Below are 18,200 nucleotides of genomic sequence, written 5' to 3' on the forward strand. Positions count from 1 at the left end.
GAAAAATTATTTGAGTGACTAATCACGTGACAAAAAAACCAAGAAGTCAAATTCAGCTGTTTGTAAGGATTACTTAGGATGGGCTATTTTGTCCAGTGATTTTTTTCTACTGTTTGTACCAAAGAGTGCACTGGAGAATGTTCTGTCTCGGTCAAGTGTCTGCCTCTGTTGTAGCTGTTTGTTGTGGTTTATGAGGTCACGGAGCTCCCATTTTTCTGTGTCACGGCATCCTCTTCACAGCAACCTCCTCACAGACCTATTTGAAAGGTTCTAGGTGTCACCTTCACCGGGAAGATGTCCCAGTGGAGTCCATCACTAGGGCTTTTGGTCAGCAGTGGCCCCTTCTCCTGGAGCTCGTCTTTGCGCCGCCCTTTTCCACGAGACAGGAGGTCGCGTTATTCCATGTCAGTGAGTTTGCAGAAAAATCTGGCCTTTTTGTTATGGTCATAAAGTGATGTCTGTCTGTTGCTGAGCTGTAACGAGCTGAGAATCTGCTCCGTGGTAAATTGTGAGCTTGCATAATTGCGGCTTACACAACACGCACCCACCCGGGGAGCTGGCGTGTGGGACGGGTTGGGAACGTCGGCGTGGTGCGGCTTCCATCACCGGTGTTCCCCGCGAAAAGAATTTCCCCGCTGCTTAATTTAGCAACATGTATATCTGATTTTGAGTTTTCTGGAGAAGGTGGGAAGGAACGTGGGTGGTTTTGCTCGGAGCTCAGGGAATTTTTGCTGCTGCCGCTCTCCGATGACTCTAAAAGGTGGTGACTCTCCCTGAGTCCACCCTGTGCTTGTTTCTCTGCGTGCAAGGGAGCATTTTCCACAACAACAACAACTGGCCATTGCAGCTCTTCTTTTAAATAATGTGAAAATAAAGCAGGCTGCTCCCAGCCCGGACTCTGCAGATGGGCAGTGTTTTGAATCCTGCTTGAATAATCACTGATGCTAATTATAGAATTCGGGGAAGACGTGGGGGCCGGGGGGGGAGCGAGGGCCGATGCCGCCAGCACAAACTCCAGCCCTTTCTCCATCGTGATTTCTGCTCTTTGCTTTGTCTCCCCTTTTCTCCCCCTTTGCTGCCCGTGCACTTCCAGTAAGGGAGCTCGTAACAGCGATGTAGTAAGCGCTTGAATGGCTGGAAAATCCTTTCATAGCAAAGAAGATGTGATTGCTACTTATTTATTTTATTTTTGGTTAATACGACTGGAATACAAATGGGGCTTCGATGCCTAAAGGCCTCGCGTTCTTAGAGTAATTCCTTATGACATGTGTCAGGCTCTGTTTTATTCAGGTGGGTGGTATGATATTAAACAATAAAGCAAGCTTGCATTTCTCTGCAACTGCATTTATACACACGCTCCCTGGCACAGAGGTGCTTATTAGCGGGATGTCGTAGCCACACTGGCTGTACCCAGCCTGAAACATTTTCCGAATACCTTGTGGGCCTTCAGAGAAATCATCCTAAATCTGTCAGAAAACCCAATGCCAGAGTGTCCTTTCTGCCTTCTCCTTTGTCCAGGCAGAGAAGAGGCTGCAAGAGACGTTCCTTAAGTAATGCTCTCGGCGAAATGGTGATGACTGAATGGAATATCGATTTTCTAATTGCTGTGCTGCTGTTAAATGAGTCGTTAGCAGGGAGAAGGGGGAAAGCAAACTCAAAACGTGTCGCAAGTAGCTTTGGTTTGTCCCTGCTAAACATGCCCAGGGTGTTAATGTGTGAAATTCAGCAAATGGAGTCAGGTGGAATATTTTTTTTTTGTATTACATGGACATAGAGAGGGCAAATGAGCCTCACCAGTGGGTCAGGCTTTTTCTCTCACAAAGTGCAAAACAGCCTTTCGGCTTCAGAAATTCATGCTGCAACGAGGGAGGAAAACAAATTGCAAAGCAGCAGCATCTCAGGCGACAGTCCCCAGAGGTGGGTCAGTCGCTCTGAATCATCCCCCATGCTCTGTCTGAGCTCCTGCAGGCGCTCCTGGAGAACAAGCTTGGCTCTTCCTCAGACACAGGCAGCAGAAAAGTCTTTTTTTTTGGTTTCTCTGGTAGGCGTTTGCCAGATGGATAGTCCCGAGTTGGGACAGTCCCAGGTTCTGCCAGGGGAGGTTTAGGATGGATGCAGTGATGGTTTGGTCAGTTTTGGGTTGATGGTTGGACTCAATGATCTGAAAGGTCCCTTCCAACCTAGACAATTCTATGATCCTATATTAGGAAAAATTTCTTCACCAACAGGGCTATAGAGCATTAGAACAGCGGTGGAATCACCATCCCTGGAGGTATTTAAAAGCCAGGCAGCCATGGGGCTGAGGGACACGGTTCAGTGGGGGTTTTGGCAGTGTTGGGCTGATGGTTGGACTCAATGATCTTTAAGGTCCCTTCCAACCTCATCCACTCTATGATTCAATGGTTCTATGAGTTCTGCCGTGGAGGAACACGCTGTCAGCTGCAACAAGGGCTCACTATGGCCAACCTGCCCATCTCACCGCAGCACCCCGTCCCCAGCATGGCTGGTGGCCACATGCCACAGGGAGGGTTGGTGGACACCTGAAGAGCTATGAGCTACAAGCAGGTTCCAGACCCTCCTGCCTTGGCTGTGTAGCAGTGGCTGGATGCACCTGGTGAGGTCGGGTCTGAATTGTGACCTTGGTCCCATTTGTTCCATCTCCTCCTAATGCTCCCCAGAAGCTGCCTGCCTGGGAGAGACATGGTCCTTGCCGGCTTTTCTAAAGCCTCCAGTCAGGCACTTGGGAAAGCAAATTGCAGTCTCTGAGGTAAGATCTTTATCACAAAGAATCTTCTTGAGACAACAGAAATAACTATCAGCTATGGCACATCTAGCCGATTAACAATATTTCTTAATATAGTTTGAGAAAATACAGCATATGTTTATGTGTTCAAATACATCCTTTTAGCAGAAAAATAGCGTCTTTATTTTTCTGAAGATTAAAATGCCAAATCAACTAAATACTTTTCTTTGAAAACCTCTGCCACATAAAACACATACTCTCTCAGTGAAATAAATTGATTTATATTCAACCATTAATTCTTTATAGCCCATAATTTGCAGAACAACAAAGCTAGCTGGAAAATGTGCCCTAATGGGGGACAAACAGCTTTCTGAAAAAGAGGGGAATACGTTGGGATGGAAGAGAAAGGTGGGTGCTGGGGAGGCTGGGGTGGCCCGGGGGCTGCACTGGGAGAGCATCCTGAGCTGTGGCACTAATTTCCTGTAAAATAAAAAGGAATTTTCCTTGCTAAGGGAGGAGCGAGAGCAAGGCACGTGTCCACACAGGGGGAACAGCTGATGTTATACATGTGGCAGCAAACGTGTACAGCTCGATAGTTTTTCCCAAACTACTGGATTCTCTCTGGAGTTACCGTAGTTCAAGTCTATGTATGTAATTTAATCAGGTGCCGTGACCTTTCCTTTTGGGAGGCTTTTCCACTGGCTTAAGAATATTTGAAGTTTCTTCTAGGTCTCTGTTGGTCTCATTTGCATTGTCCATGGAAGACTTTTCTTTTTTTTTATTAGGATAGTTTAGAAAACTAATAAAATTATGCTAGGTTTCTTCCAGTATGTGAGTCATTGACTGGAACTGAGATCTTGATAATGAAATTGGAATTCGTCTACCTCTGTGTCGGGGTAGTAATAAGACAATGATAGAATAAGCTGGGCATTAGGTACAAAACTGCTGGGTTTTGGCAAATGAATGAGATCTTACAGAAGCTGGTGCCTGGCAGGAGGAGAGCTTGGACTATGGGCAGAGATTGGGAGCAGAACCGGAGGCTGAGGGGGTGCAGGATGCCCAGAGAGGGGAGGACCAGACCGGTGGAGGCTCCACGTGTGTGAGACCTGTGTGTGTCCCCAGGGTGTGACAGCTGAGGGAGGGTCCGGGGTGGCTGCGAGTGGGATGTGAGTCACAGAATCACAGAATCATAGAATGGTTAGAGTTGGAAGGGACCTTAAAGTCCATCCAGTTCCAACCCCCCCTGCCCTGGGCAGGGACATCTCCCACCAGACCAGGTTGCTCCAAGCCCCCTCCAACCCGGCCTTGAACCCCTCCAGGGATGGGGCAGCCACAGTTTCTCTGGGCAACCTGGGCCAGGCTTTCACCACCCTCACAGTAAAGAAGTTCTTCCTGAGATGTCACCTCAATCTACCTCATCCCCGTGAGTCTGGGAATGTCAGGAGAGCTCCCATCCCTGCTGGTGACTCTCCACTGTCAGGAGCTCCAGGGGCTCAAACCCAAATAGGCACCAGATCAGGATTTCCAGTAATAAACGTGAGGAATCAGTGTGTACATTTGCGTGATGGTTCTCTCTTACGTTGGGTTTTAGGTGAAAATGCAGGCTCTGCCTACAAGGCTGTGTTTGGTGTGCGTTTTTATGGAAATCTTCTGTTTGTTCCCCAAAATGGGAATCTGTCAGACACTGAATAAATGCAGGCAGAGCTAGCAGGGAGGTGTTACAGCACAGGAAACAGAAACATAGTCTTAAACAAATTAAAAGGATGGTAATTAACCAAATGAATTTCATCCTGGAGATAATCAGACGAATACATTTAGAAGGAAAATAATCCCAATTCTCAGAAAACAGTAATTAAAATATACTCATTTTTGGGAATGGTTAACAAGCTAAATTGGAGGCAGCAAAGTAGAATAAAGCTGTGATGGATGCTCTTTGGGATGGCGACTGACGAGGCCCTGATGTGTCATCTAAACATAGCCCCTCGACAGGATCAAATTCAGAGTTTGGGAAACATCTCTCTCTAAATAAGTTCTTGAGAAGCCAAACAGAGCGCGGAGCAGAGCCAGGTCTGTTATCTAGGTCGGCTGAGAGATAACAGAGGATGAATTTCATAACCATGTATTTAAAGGGTGTCAACAGTGGGGAGGTGAAAGAATTTAGGGTGGATAATTGACGGATAAACGTGGGACAAGGTGGGAAGATGCAGGCATCCAGGCATCAGGAAATTGCCTCGTCCGCCAATGTGTGTGTCTGGAGCAGGCTGCCTGGAGAAGCAGTGAAAGCTCTCCCGTTACTGACACGGTCCCTGAGGATGTGCTGGAGGAGTCAATCACCCAACAGGTCTCTTCTGCTTTCCATTAGCACCTGAGGATCCCAGCCAGGGTCTGAGAGTAGGGAGATTTGTGGGGGAAAGGGAGGTCTGGGGGGAAGAGTGGGAGAATGTATTGATGTGCGTTGTTGGAAGGTCCTAACCTGGGTGCAGCCTTCTGTTCTCTAGCAAGCGTTCATTAGGTCTGATGGTGTCGGGTTCTCTGGTATAAGCCTCAGATGTTGTCTTTCATGAACAAAGCTAGAGATGAGTCATGGCCACAAAATATTGACTTTAAATGCCAATACGTTGAAAGCTATCAAGGCTGGGGAAGTTTTAGGCTTTCTTGCAGTTGGGTCTATGGAAGAGGCAGCAGTTGGATAGAGCACAGAACTAGAAAAAAAAAAAAAGTATTTGTTTCCCAGAGTAAAATCAGTTCTTTTCAGTATTTATTCCACAAAATGGTTACAGTGTCCAAGCTTCATTGGGAGACTTATCTCTTTTGACTTCTGGATGAGCAGATGCACCTTCTCTACTAAATACGGATAAATACTGCTTGTCTAGGAAAACCCGTCTGATCTGATCATAGCATATTCTGATTTAACATCTGTTTGCACACACAATAATTCATATTGATCCAATTTATTATTGAAAGAGCCAGCAGGCGAATCGATGGATTTGATGAGAAGGATAGTGTTTGGGTATTCATTTTATTTTCTTATCAAAATATCTGCAGAGAGGACAGATCATGTTGGAATCTCTGGGAAACAGACCTTTCTAGGATTGTCCCATCTTTACTTGCCTGATAAATGGACAGAAGATGGAGAATGCCCTTGATGGGAGCTCCATCCCACAGGGTGCCCAGCAGGGACGTGCCAAAGGGTGTCTCTAAAGGGAAGGCAATCTCTGCCGTACCCTCTCACTCAGATTTACTCAGTCCCATGCAAATAAACTAGATTAAACAAGATGCCCCCAGGATTATTAATGAACCTGAGATCCTTAAATTGCATGTTAGGGGCTTTCTGTTGGATTAAGCCTTCTGCACATCACAATGCTCTTATCTAGAATTTATCTGCTTGCGATAAAATGAATAAAAACTTAAGTAGAAAGAAAATGTCAATAGAAATCACATAAATTAGCATGCAGATTTATAATCTCTAATAATTACTGTCTTTTCAAAGAGTTTGTTTACTTTTTTACCCTCACTCAAACTTCAAACGTTTCATTTTAAATTTGCATCCCTAGTTTTGCACCACCTAAATTTATGGCTTTGCCTAACAGTTTATCTATTCAGGCGCTTTACTGTAGCCCGTGCTCTTGCCTAACAACAGAGAATTATTGATCTATGTATTTTTTTTTAAGAATGGCTGTTTCTTTCACATTACAGTGTAGGCTTGCCAAGAGCACAGGTTTGGTACCATGCGGTGGGCTACCAGCAGCTTGGCATTGATAGCCCCAACATGGGGCTCTGTCATACAGCTCCCCTGCTGGTTTTAAAACCTCTGACCCTCGTGTGTGCTGGAGACTCCTCCTGGCCTGGACGTGCTAAAATGGGACACTTTGACTAGCAGGTCACCTCCCACAATATTCAACATTAAACCCAGAGGTTTGCTCTGTTCATTAAGGCTCCAAGAGAAAATTCTTCACTAATGGAATGTGTGGTGGTGACCCAAGATGTGGTGCAGGGAGAGGAACCGACTCTGGGGACTGAAGATGATCCTGGATGTGGGAAATAACTAGTCTGAGAGCCAGCTTGGAAGGGTGGGCCAGCAACCCACCCCACAGGTAGCATTAAGGAACAAAGCCCATCTTCCCATTCCTGACCCTTTCCTCCAAGCCATCAGTCAGACAGAAGGCTGTAGAATACCAAACAGCTTAAAGCACGTCAGGCTTAAAAACTAACATTTAACGAATAAGAATTCTGTGCTCTTGAAATAAATAAATAGCCCATTTTCCATCTGTATCTGCAGCACATTGCTCCTCGCAACCTTTTGTTATAGAAGTACATTTTCAGTCTGGCATGTTTTTCCTCTCCCCAGCTAATTATTTTCAGTTTCAAGTAGGTGCTCTGGATTAACAAGCGACTATCAGTTAGGAAGTCAGAGTTGGGAAGGTTACAGAGTTTCATGAAACCCTTTGTGACCTTGAAATGTAGCAGAGATTTTTCTTATTTTTTTTTTTAAGTTTGTCTTCTTCAAAGGAAGACCTTCAGCCCTTCACAGATTGAGCCATCTCTACATTGCAGTCATTAAAGATTCAGTAGTACCTTTTAAGTCCATGTTAGGAAATTCAAATTTTTCAATTTAGTAAAGTTGTGTCTCTTTTTCAAGTACTATCTGCTCATTTTTGAAGGTCTTCCAGGATTTCCAGTGGGTTCTTGCAGAGCAAGAGCCAGAATGTGTTGTTTTAATCTAAAAACCTCAGTGCAACAGGATGGCATGTATTCTGTGGCTGAACTGTCTACAAAGGTAAAAATGTCACGTAGGCTAAGAAAGAGCCCCTCAGGTGACCAGAGTATTTCTGCTGTGCTGCTGAAGATTTTTGAGCATGGCTTGGTTATTTCTCGCTTATTTATTTCTATATTTGGGATTGGACCAGAAGCAGAAGTCTCTTCTCTCCAAGGGCTCACAGCTTTTAAATGTTGAAGGTTGAACCTCCCGGTCGTGCTGAGCTCAACTGAAGTGTACTTTGAAATCTGCTCGAAGACCTGAACTTTGTTAAATGGCCCTTTCTCTATTTAACGTTAGAGGAGGAAAAGCCTAAGCCTCTGAGTGGATTCATAGTCACACTTTAATTAATCATATTTTTACAGCACGCTGCGAGCAACTGTCAGGAGGAAGAAGATGCCTCTAATCCAAATTCACAACAACAAAAAATAAATGCTCTAGAAATATCCCCAGCCCATAGTAAGAAATAATGCCCCTCCCGCAAACTGAACTCAGAAAAACTGATGCAAAGCAGATTTCTCCTGCTCAGCCCAACCAAACAAGGTGCATGTGCTGGGCAGGAGCAGCGCTCCGGGGGCCTCGTCACGTGGAAGTGGAGGTGGTGAAAAGGAGAACTCTTGGCAAGGAAACAGATTTCAGTTTCAGCCTCCCCAAAAGACCACTCTGAGGAGCAAAGGGTGGGGTCAGGGGTAGGAACAGGAACAGGGTCTTGGAAAAGATCTGACACATTTTGAAATCCCATCTCAGGCTGCAGTAAAGTAAAGAAATTCATTGACTGTTACATGTGGGGGGGTGAAAATAACCCTTTTGTTGTTGCACGTGGGGCTGGGCATTTCTGAAGAATAATACTTTCTAAAACCAGGAAAATGGCCACAACAAAGCTTCAACAGACTGAGGTTCTTGCAGAGAAATGGTTGAAGCCAGATTTGGGATGATGAATTTGAATCTGCCATAGTTTCAGAAGTGTCCAGGAAATGAAAAGCAACTGGCTTTCCCTCCCTGTGCTGGCTTGGCACACAGGGGGGGAGTATTCACTTGGTACAGGATGATGAAACCATTTTTCTACAATCAACAGGGTGTGTTTGACTGGCCTGTATTTGGGGTTTGGATTTTTTTTCTGTTCTACTTAATATCCAGGCAGCTGTTTTGAGAACAGTTTGTTGCTGGTCTTTAAAAAAAGGATTTCCTCTTGCTGTTTATTTTCTTTCTTTTCCTTCTTTCTGATAACTGTGAGTCAGGGTGAGTATAAAGCAGCTGAGATAGCTAGCTCAAGGGTTAGAAAAGAAATCTCTGGAAACACGTGAATGCCTGTTATTTCTTTACTCCTTGAGGTGTTGGTGGAGTTGGTGGGGACACAGGGCTTCCCTGTGGCTCGGGGCGGGATGAGGACTCAAGGGCAGTGCAGGGAGGATGGTGAGCAGAACTTGTCACTGAGCCCTGCACTAATGGGAAGGTGGTTTAAATTAGTGTGGTTGGGAAGAGCTGGAGCACAGAATGAGTCCTTTCTGGTTGGGAGCACCCATGAGGGAGGAAGGAAGGAGGAGAGACAGATCCAGGCAGTTTCCCCAGGACCAGCAGCTCTCCTGTGCCACCGGCTGGTGACACCACCCGCCTGTCTCACCCACTCCAAACAGGAGCTTCTGGGATGGACAATACAGTGTGTTGAGCAAAAGGGAGGAAGAACAGGGAGGGTTGGCTCTGGGTTTATCCAGGCAGAGGGGGAGGAGAGACGGGTTTGCAGGTTGAGTGTGCGAAGAGGGACACGACCGTTGTCAGTGCTCGTAACTCTTCTGCGACGGAGCACGAGTTACCTCTCTCCAGGGCTTTCACCAGTGCTAAAACCCAATTAAACCGTGTTAAAAGAAACCTCCCAAGAGCTGACAGTGAAAATATATTGACCTTCTCTGGCAAATGTTGGTGCTGTCGTTGTAACATGGTGCTTCTGTTTCCGTTCTGTGTGGGGGTGCCAGCCCCACTGCCATGGCCGGGGCTCTCTTTGCCCACCTGGGGGGACCCCACAGTCTCTGTCCCTGCTCTCAGGCTCCTCTCTCCTTTCTGCCTGTCTCCGAGGCCCTGCAAGGCTGATGTTGCCCACAACTTGTCCCGTTAAGGCTCTTCCTACCGTGCCTGTCACTGTTACTGGCCTCTCAGTGTGCTCCAAAAATTCTGAGATATGTTTTTTCTCCCTCTTTCTGAATGGTTTCATTTATTATTTATTAATGACATGCAGAGGACACAGTGGTGATGGATTCTGTTGTGATGACTGCAGTGAAACTCTGCACTTACACTCGGTTACTGGGAAGATAATACATTTATTAGACAGACTCTGGGGTTAACTCTGTGTAGTTTTGGTCATCCTTGTCGTGTGGGGATGTATTTTTACGAACTTTAAACAAAATTAATAGGCAGGGATTAAACTGGGAACAACACACAAAAACCCAGGCATTTCTGAGTTCCCCTGGGGAAATCACAGTAGAGTTTGGTCACATACATCCCTTGGCTGTTCTCTGATCCTGTGACACTGAGAGAAGGTTAGCACTTTGAGTCCTCACTAGTAAATAGCCATGACTTTATTTCTCTCCTTCCTTCTATTTTTCCCCTTCTTGTGTAATGAAATAGTTGAAAAATGTCCTGAAATTAGGTCATTGAATACGTAGAGACAAAAAAAAGCCTCCTATATTTTCAATTAAAATAGCAAACCTAAATTTTTAAGACTTTTTTTCGCCCAGTTTTGCAGGTAAACATCCCAATCTCCCTGACATAGTGAAATATACATGGAGATATTTTTAAACTTTTGGTGCCTGTTATTATTGTTTCTTTAGTCTTCCCAGTGGTGCGGTAACAACAGTGTCAAACTAAAAGCTTGCTACGCCTTTTCTCACAAAGAATAGTTTCCTTCTGTGAATGATACACGAGTTATATTTAACTCGGGGAAAACAATACTCTGAAAGACAATACCGGTGACATTCCCTGGTGAGAACGTTCCTACCATGTGGAGAATCTGGAACCAGTGGGGTCCTCCTGGGGGCTGGGCTGTCCCAGCCCCGAACCACACTGGCCTCTGGGCAGAGGTGGGAGGTTTCTCCTTGGGAGGTGGGACCAGGTGGAGAAGACATGTCTCTGCAGCCCTTTGTGCCTGGGGTGCTGAGGTCTGGGCAGGGGAGAGGGGCAGCTCTTTCAAAGGAGGAGTTATGGTGTGTTTCCCAAGGCTGGCAGTGCTCCAGGCAGCAGGACTCTCCCCTCTTAGCATTTAGGAAGTGATGTTTGATCAGATCCGTTTGTCCCTATTTGCCTTTTCCCGTGAAGCGCTGGTTTAATGAATTCAGAAACATCTGTAAACTTTAAAATTTCAAGTGGACTGTGAAAGCAGTGCCTTGACTTTGAGATATGTGGATACATGCGAAAGTTCTGTGTGACCTTTAGAGTATTTCCTTGTTTTTAAGTTAACTCTGACTTGCATAAAAGTAAAGATTTTATTGTGTGCTTTATTTTGGGGCTGAGGTTGGTTTTAGCTTTAGGGCTTTTGTAATCTTTTAAGCTATTTGCCAGTGTCGGTTATGGTTTTTAATTAGTCTCCTTGTCTGAGGACTTCTTCCCATCAAATGAAGATGGTTTCGGTGCTGGCAGTGTCAGCTCCCGTTAGAAATACCGAGTCTGGCACGTCTCACGTTCACTTGAACAGCTTTAGTTTGCAGAATTGAGGAGTGCAGAGTCTTGGTGCTGGCAGGGATTGCTGGGAGCAGAAACAACTGCTTCTAAAAGTGTTCCCTCTCTAGGTTTGTTGGGAGCAGATAAACTCACTTTGCTGCAGAGGGCTCAGATGTGGCTCCAGATGTGGTGGATCTGCCCAGGGGGTGGGAGGAAGGGGTTGGCAGTGGGTGGCTTCGAGCCCTGCCCAGGGCTAGTGCTGGCTCCTTGTGCTGGCACCGCTCTCGGCCTCCTGCCTTTTGAGGGGTTTGCCTGTTTGTTTCCCGGAGCTGCTGGAGCACATTCCCCACTGTAGGTCAGGGGGGTCTTTATTGGATTGTATGAAAAAGTTGGACAGGTAATGACAAAAATCTGGCCAGGATGCATTGCAGTGGGTCTCAGTCAAGCAGCACTCGGCTCCCTCTGCACCACTTTCCTGCTTCATTTTTTTTTTTTTAGTTTTCTACAAGTGAGTTGTCTCCACTCCCCACCAGATGTAATTTTCCTTACACTTTTACCTGGGGCCAGAAAATTCTTTCTAGGGTAAGTGAAACTTTGCAGTTCTTCACCATGGAAACCAAATTAGCTAATAGTGTTTACTTCCCTCCAAGTCCAGATGCTCTGTTTGCACATGAGAAAACACGGTCTTGATTTTTTGGGAAAGCTGCACCTTCTTCCCTTTCGCCTCTTTCTGTCGTGGTCAAGGCAGAAAGGAGGCCGGTAGCTCGGAGGGTGGCCAAAGAGCCAGCAGGATGGTCAGGGAACACCCAGGAGTGTATCAACAGCCTATGTCAAGGTATTGATCCTACTTCTGTGCTGGAACCTCCTGGCAGCAGAGGACAACACCCAGAGGACAACACAGGGAAATCCTCCCCGGCAGTGCTTTTGATCATTTGCTTCTTTGGGTGTTGTTTTAGCTGAGCTATTTATTTTTGTCACCACAAATAATCAAACCAATATATCCCATAACCCGTACTGGTGGCCGGGGCAGGTTGGCTGCTGCCTGTCTGCCTCATCCTCTCTTCTGAAGGCACAGAGATGAGTGGTACCGACTCCGTCTGCACAGCACGGTGTGCTCCACCTCGCTGCCTTCTGCCTGCTTAACAAATTGTACTAATTGTCCAGTTAAACACACTTGGGAATTGGGATACGTGGGGGAAAACTGCAGCCACCATCTGTGTGTGTGTGTGTGCCCCTCTGCTTCGAGAAGCTGTCAGGGGAGTCTGCTTTGAATAATTCAGACTCTGAGCTGCAATTTGTGAGATAAAGGAAAAGAAGAAGTGCCTGTAGCTGTCTGCGGCGGTGGTAGCTCTTTGTGCCACAGCTCAGCATCCAGCAGTCGCCCTCAGGAGTGAGCTGGGCAGTGGGAGTGCTCCGTGCTGAGCTGCTGTCTGGAGTGTCTGGATGAGTGCAGGCTTCTCCCCATCCCTTCCCTCTACCAATCGTGCCATTCCACAGGTAAACTCCTGCCGGTAACATCTATAGGTCAAAACATCTATACGATAAGCATGGTAGGTCTGAGCTAAGCTCATTTGTGGGTCCTCTCTGGGAATTCTTTAAACTAGTGTAATTTTACAAACTGGCACTCGGTGCCGTGTAACCGAACCAGCGTGATGGAAGAGTAGAGAGAGAGAAGGAAGATCCGATGACTTTTCTTCAAAGTCAAGACTGAGGGACTGCAGTGGTGGATCTACCCTGCCACTTCTTTTCCTTCCTTTGAATCCATGGATACCCGTCACAATATTTCTCTGAGCAGTATTTCATTTCATTAGTTTGTATTGTTAACCACGAAAAGTCCTGTCAGTTTTTATCTATTGTTTCCTGCCAAGTGCTTTAAACAATCAGAGCTAAATTATACAGCTATTTCCTTAAGCAGCCAAATGACAGTCCGCTGATAGTCACTCACTTGCATGAGATTAAAATAGATAAGTTGCAAGATAAATAGCAGGTTGAGGAGTTCCTCCTGTCTGCATTAACCAAAGGATGGTCCCTCGTTGCCCTCCCCAGGACACCCCTGGCTGTGTCTGGCTGCTGCTGGGTGTCCCCTTCCCTCCCTCCACCCCACGGTGCCAGTGGCCCCAAAAACCTGCCCAGGACGCAGGTCACTGCAGGACGTGATGTGGCTTTTCCAGCGTTGGTTGGTTTGATGTGTCTGGATTCACTGAGTACTGTGAGATGTTACAGGGATGAGGCAGAAACAGGCTTCAGGGCTGCTGGGCCATTCCCATCGGGATCAGGAATTTTCTGTGGGGAGACAAAGATCCGTTCCCCATCCTAACCGAAGGGGCATGAGAAAGCCATGAGCCATGATTCACCAAAGGGCCCCTCTTCAGGAAGACATTAAGCTTGTGCCCAAGTGTTTTGCCAAATAGAGAAACTTTAACGGCACATTTTACAGCTGAGAGAAATAAAGGGAATAACAGAGTGATGCGCGCAGAGTTATCTCATGATATTTTGAAACATAAGGTCATCGTTTACAAACTTGGCTCCTTCAAGTTAGGCATGCAGATGCTTATGTAGGTACATAAATAAGTGGCCTAGTTTTCTGGGATGCTGAATCCATTAAAATCAATGGAAGTTCTGCATCTCTGAATAAAAATGTCACTTATTTTGCTGGCTAATTTTAGGTACCCAAATACAGAAACTTTGATCTAGAAGAAAATGATTTTTTAAACCGCTGCTGAATTTGTGCCCTGCTTCTGGAACACCAGGCTCTGAGGCACGAGGCTGAGGGCTGGCACCCAGAGCAAGTCAAAGGGGAGCTGGACTCAGCCCTGCCAGAAGAATTTGTCTGACTCACGGGAGCAGAGAAGAAGGATGGACATCATCTGTGGAGTGTGAAGTGCACATCAAACCGTCCACTCTCTGCAGCCCAGGCTGAGGGCAAAGTGAAAAGTGAAAGAGCAAAACAACAAGTCGAACCACGCTGTAAAAATCTCTCCCTGGGATCAGTAATTCCTGTAAAGGCGTTCTTGAAGGGGTCACATTGGTCAGGCCAGATAGAATCTCCATGCATTGTCCCTCACAAAAAAGTTGCTGGGTCATGACTTGTTTTCTTGCTCGATCTGAATAGCATTGGTAGTGTCCGTGTGGTCTCAGTAAAATGGAGTGAGAGGTTTGTCACATGCTTCAGTCTTTAATTTTATAGCACTCAATATAAAAAACGAGAGAGGCAGGTGTCCTTTTGTCCGATGAGGTCATTGATTTTCCCTGCCTGTTCCTGCTCTGCCTGGTACCTGTGTGGGCCTCTGCTTTGTTCTGCAGAACATGAAGTCTGAAAGTCCCCATCGAGGACTGTTCTTCTAACGCATTCTCTCTCCTGAAAATGAGATCTTTCTCTTTAGCACTTGTGTCTCACACTTGATCCCTGGGTTTGTGCTGCTGCTGTGATCCTGTCATTGATACTCCCTCTGAAGGCTCTCAAGCTGCCTGGCTTTAGCATCACGTTTGAGTTGCCTTTCCCCTTTCCCTTCCAGCCTCAACATATTTTCCACAGCATGTACCTTGAGCTCCTGGGCAACATTCAGTCTTCTCCCTTATCATTTTTCGTATTTCCTTACCTGACTCTGGGTTTTCTGTCCTTTGTGCCTTTTTGCCTGACCGATGCCTGTATTGAGGAGCTGTAGCCTGTCCCACCGTTTCCCCAGCATCAGTCCTTCCCTGTTCCCATCCTCCCTGAAGAACCATTCCTCCCCTCTGCTCTGGTGAACTGCATCTCCTTCACACGCCCGGGTCCGTCCCAGGGAGTTTTGTTCCTCGTGTCACCTGATTTCCAGTCAGATCCCTCAGTCTTGTCTTTTCCTGCCTGCAGAACACCCGCTGAGAAGAGTAAAGGCCATTAACACCGTGTCGCAATGTACTTGTCTGCTCCTGCACAAAACATTTCCGTCGGTGAAATGCTCCACTGATGTCAGCAGTAAAAGTTTTCAGCAAATTCTTAATTTACTAAGTACTTCCAGATTAAGGAGGAACGTGGAATGGCTTACATACACAAAATATTCAAAGGCCAGAGGGACTGTGCAAAAATACAGTTATTTTCCAAGAGAACAAAAAAAAAACCCCTCTTATTTTTTTTTTTTTTAAACTGGGTCAACACTACATCTGCAGCACTCAGCCATTTTACATACGACACGATCACCCACTCTGTTTATCTTTAGGCAATATGCTCTTGCAAACTGCCAATTAATTGCATATTTGGTGCCTGCTCTCTCCCAGCATCCTGGATAAACACGGCGGAGCCGATCCGCAGGAGCTGCTCTTGGCTGCGAGGGGAAGGGAATCTGTCATTGTCTCAGCCTTGTTATCTGCAACCCAGGCAGACTTTTAGCAGCGTTCTGCTTGTAAACACCCTCCTTAGACACCTTCTGATTTCCATAGGCGGCGTGTCAGCCATTGTCTGCCACGCTACCTGGAGACTTCTCAGTGATTGCTTTCCAAAACATTAGATGCAGATTGTCCTTGATAAAAGGCAGGGGCCATCGACGCCAGAAAAATGCGGTGAGCAAAGTCCTTAAAGTGAAAAGATGAAGCTGAGTCCAAGCAAATGTAAGAGAGAGGGAAGGGGAGAAGGGGCTGTTGAGGCTCAGTCCGTACTTTGCTCTGTTCGGAGGGTCTTTACGCTAGATTTTAGCTGGGTTTTGGTTTGGGTTCAGGCCTGGTTGAGACACAGCCTTTTCAGAAAGGTCCAATCTATTGATGTTACCCCAAGCGTACCTCCTCCTCTGCTCTAAGTATTTCCTACCCTGTGCATAGAATCATATGTTATTTAAATCTGTATCTGGACAAAACAACAAACCACAGGAAATGATCTCCCCCTGCATGTGGGGTTTTCTGACTGGCCATATTCTTCCTTTCTGTCTAATTTCTGGGACTACTGAAATCCCAAAAGACTGCACCGCAGAGAAGATCCTGCCTTGGGTTTGGACGCGCAGTAGCTACAGCCTGGCAGGTCTCTTCTCTCGTTATTTCTATCATGCTCCAAACGTAAGTGACTTCAAAAGAGGCTCAGCTGAATCTACAGTGGCTACAGAGAGCCGGGACAAAATCTTCTCCTAGGGCAATCCTCGAGAGGATTTTAAACTGCCGTCTTGACACTGAGTTATTGTAAATTAACTGTTGCTTCCAGGCGAGGAATGATGGATGGTCTGAAATGAAGAGATAAGCATGCACATGGATACATTCTCCCAGGCTCTCGTGGACCTTCTGTGTTACCAGCAGCTGGGAATAGTTTCCTGAGACAGGGAATATTCAATGCTGGGTCAATTCTTATTTTAATAAGCCCGTGTATTTAGAGAATAAATGAGTGGAATTAATTCGAACTTATACTAGTGTAATCTAGAAGAAAAGCAAGTTCCTTGTGTCTTGTAACAATAGAAACATGCATACTGGGGGGGGGGGGTTGTTTGCTTAACCCTTCTTTTTTTACCAGTCTCAGCTTAGACTGTCCATGTTTTAATTGTGTCATTTCATACTCACCTACTGGTGGTGATTTATGCTGCGAGAACGACTGAGTTCAGGGGAGAAGTGACCCAGAGTGGAGGGAGTGGGTGCCTGTCCTGAGAGCCAGCCGTGCAAATCGCACCTGGGAGCTCAGGGAGATGCTTGTTTGGGCTGGAGACATAGTGAAATACCTGTTGTGATAATTCACCAGCCACAGGCAAGCTGTTAGCCTAAGGTTGGGACACTGAACAGAGATGTAATAGAGAGCAGCCTTGCGATTCCGCCCTTCCACTTACTTCTCTCAATAAAAACATGTCCAGAAGAACAGCGAGCCCTCGGTGCTCTCCTGAATCACGATGAGCCCTGGTTCATGGCAGATGCTCTGGGTTCCCTTTCTCATTAACCCAGGGAATGGTACATCAGCTGAAGCAGATAATCCGACTGTCCCCACTGTTTGTGGGCATCACCAGAGCAGCGAATCCAAACACTTGCTGTCAGAAATGAGCGAAAACCACTGCCTCGAGAAGGATGTTTCGGGACAGAGGGGAGGCACAGGGAGTTGTGGGAACTTGAACAAAATATTCAGGGGTTTTTTTTTCTTTTATATCTGTAATGTGCCAGAATTTTCTCATTGACAGGGTGAACTAAAATCAGTTGGATTGAGACTATTTACCAGGTCATTGTGGAGTGTTGTAATACTGAAACACAGCGGAGATGAGATAAATATATTGCTCTCAGGGACTAGAGTTTATTATCGCACTGGGGATGGCTAATAGTGGAAGTTTAGGTTTCAAGAGGGTTTGAGGAGAATGTCCATTAATTCCTATATGCCTGGATTGCGGATGTATTCCTGTATGGCTAGACTGCTTTATAATTTAAAATGTAAATTGTAAATACCAATAGAAGGAGGCTGCAAGCCAAGCTGACGGCATTTTATAGTTTCAGCTTTAAAGATTAACTGCCTTCAGGAAGTAATAAAGACCAGAGCTGCCCGAAGCAAGTGCCTCTGAAGGCAGGGTGACATTGCAGTGACGGGCGTCGGGAGCAGCGCGGCCAGGAGGGATCTGAAACGTGTGCTCCTCCCGTGGTGTCCAGTCTTTGCCTGTGTTGGCCGGTGGGGAGGGTGAATACATAGCATTTGGGAAGTGGTGGGAGCCTCTTACTGAAAAAATCACGGAATTGTCAGGGTGGGAAAGGACCTCTAGAGATCATCTAGTCCAACTCCCCGGCCAAAGCAGGGTTGCCCAGAGCACATCACTCAGGAGCATCCAGGTGGGGCTTGAAGATCTCCAGATTTGGGACTCCACACCCTCCCTGGGCAGCCTCTTCCAGGGCTCTGCCACCCTCACCCCAAAGAGGTTTTTTCTCATATTTGAATGGAATTTCCCATGTTCCAGCTTGTGCCCATTGCGCCTCGTCCTGTCACTGGGAACCACTGAAAAGAGTCTGGCTCCATCCTCCTTCAACCCACCCTTTAGGTACTTGTACGTAGATAAGGTCTCCCCTCAGCCTTCTCTTCTCCAGGCTAAAGAGCCCCAGCTCTTTGAGCCTTTCCTTGTAAGGGAGATGCTCCAA

At 46.4% G+C, this 18,200-nt stretch overlaps 1 protein-coding gene across 10 annotated transcripts in view; it reads left to right on the forward strand.

The window, feature by feature from the left end:
• The window catches only part of DAB2IP (DAB2 interacting protein), a 202,076-nt gene that overhangs the window by 100,397 nt on the left and 83,479 nt on the right, over positions 1 to 18,200 (forward strand). The window lies entirely within an intron of this gene.

This window comes from Calidris pugnax, unplaced genomic scaffold, assembly GCF_001431845.1.
Source record: "Calidris pugnax isolate Ruff unplaced genomic scaffold, ASM143184v1 scaffold102, whole genome shotgun sequence".
In the NCBI taxonomy this organism is placed as follows: domain Eukaryota; kingdom Metazoa; phylum Chordata; class Aves; order Charadriiformes; family Scolopacidae; genus Calidris; species Calidris pugnax.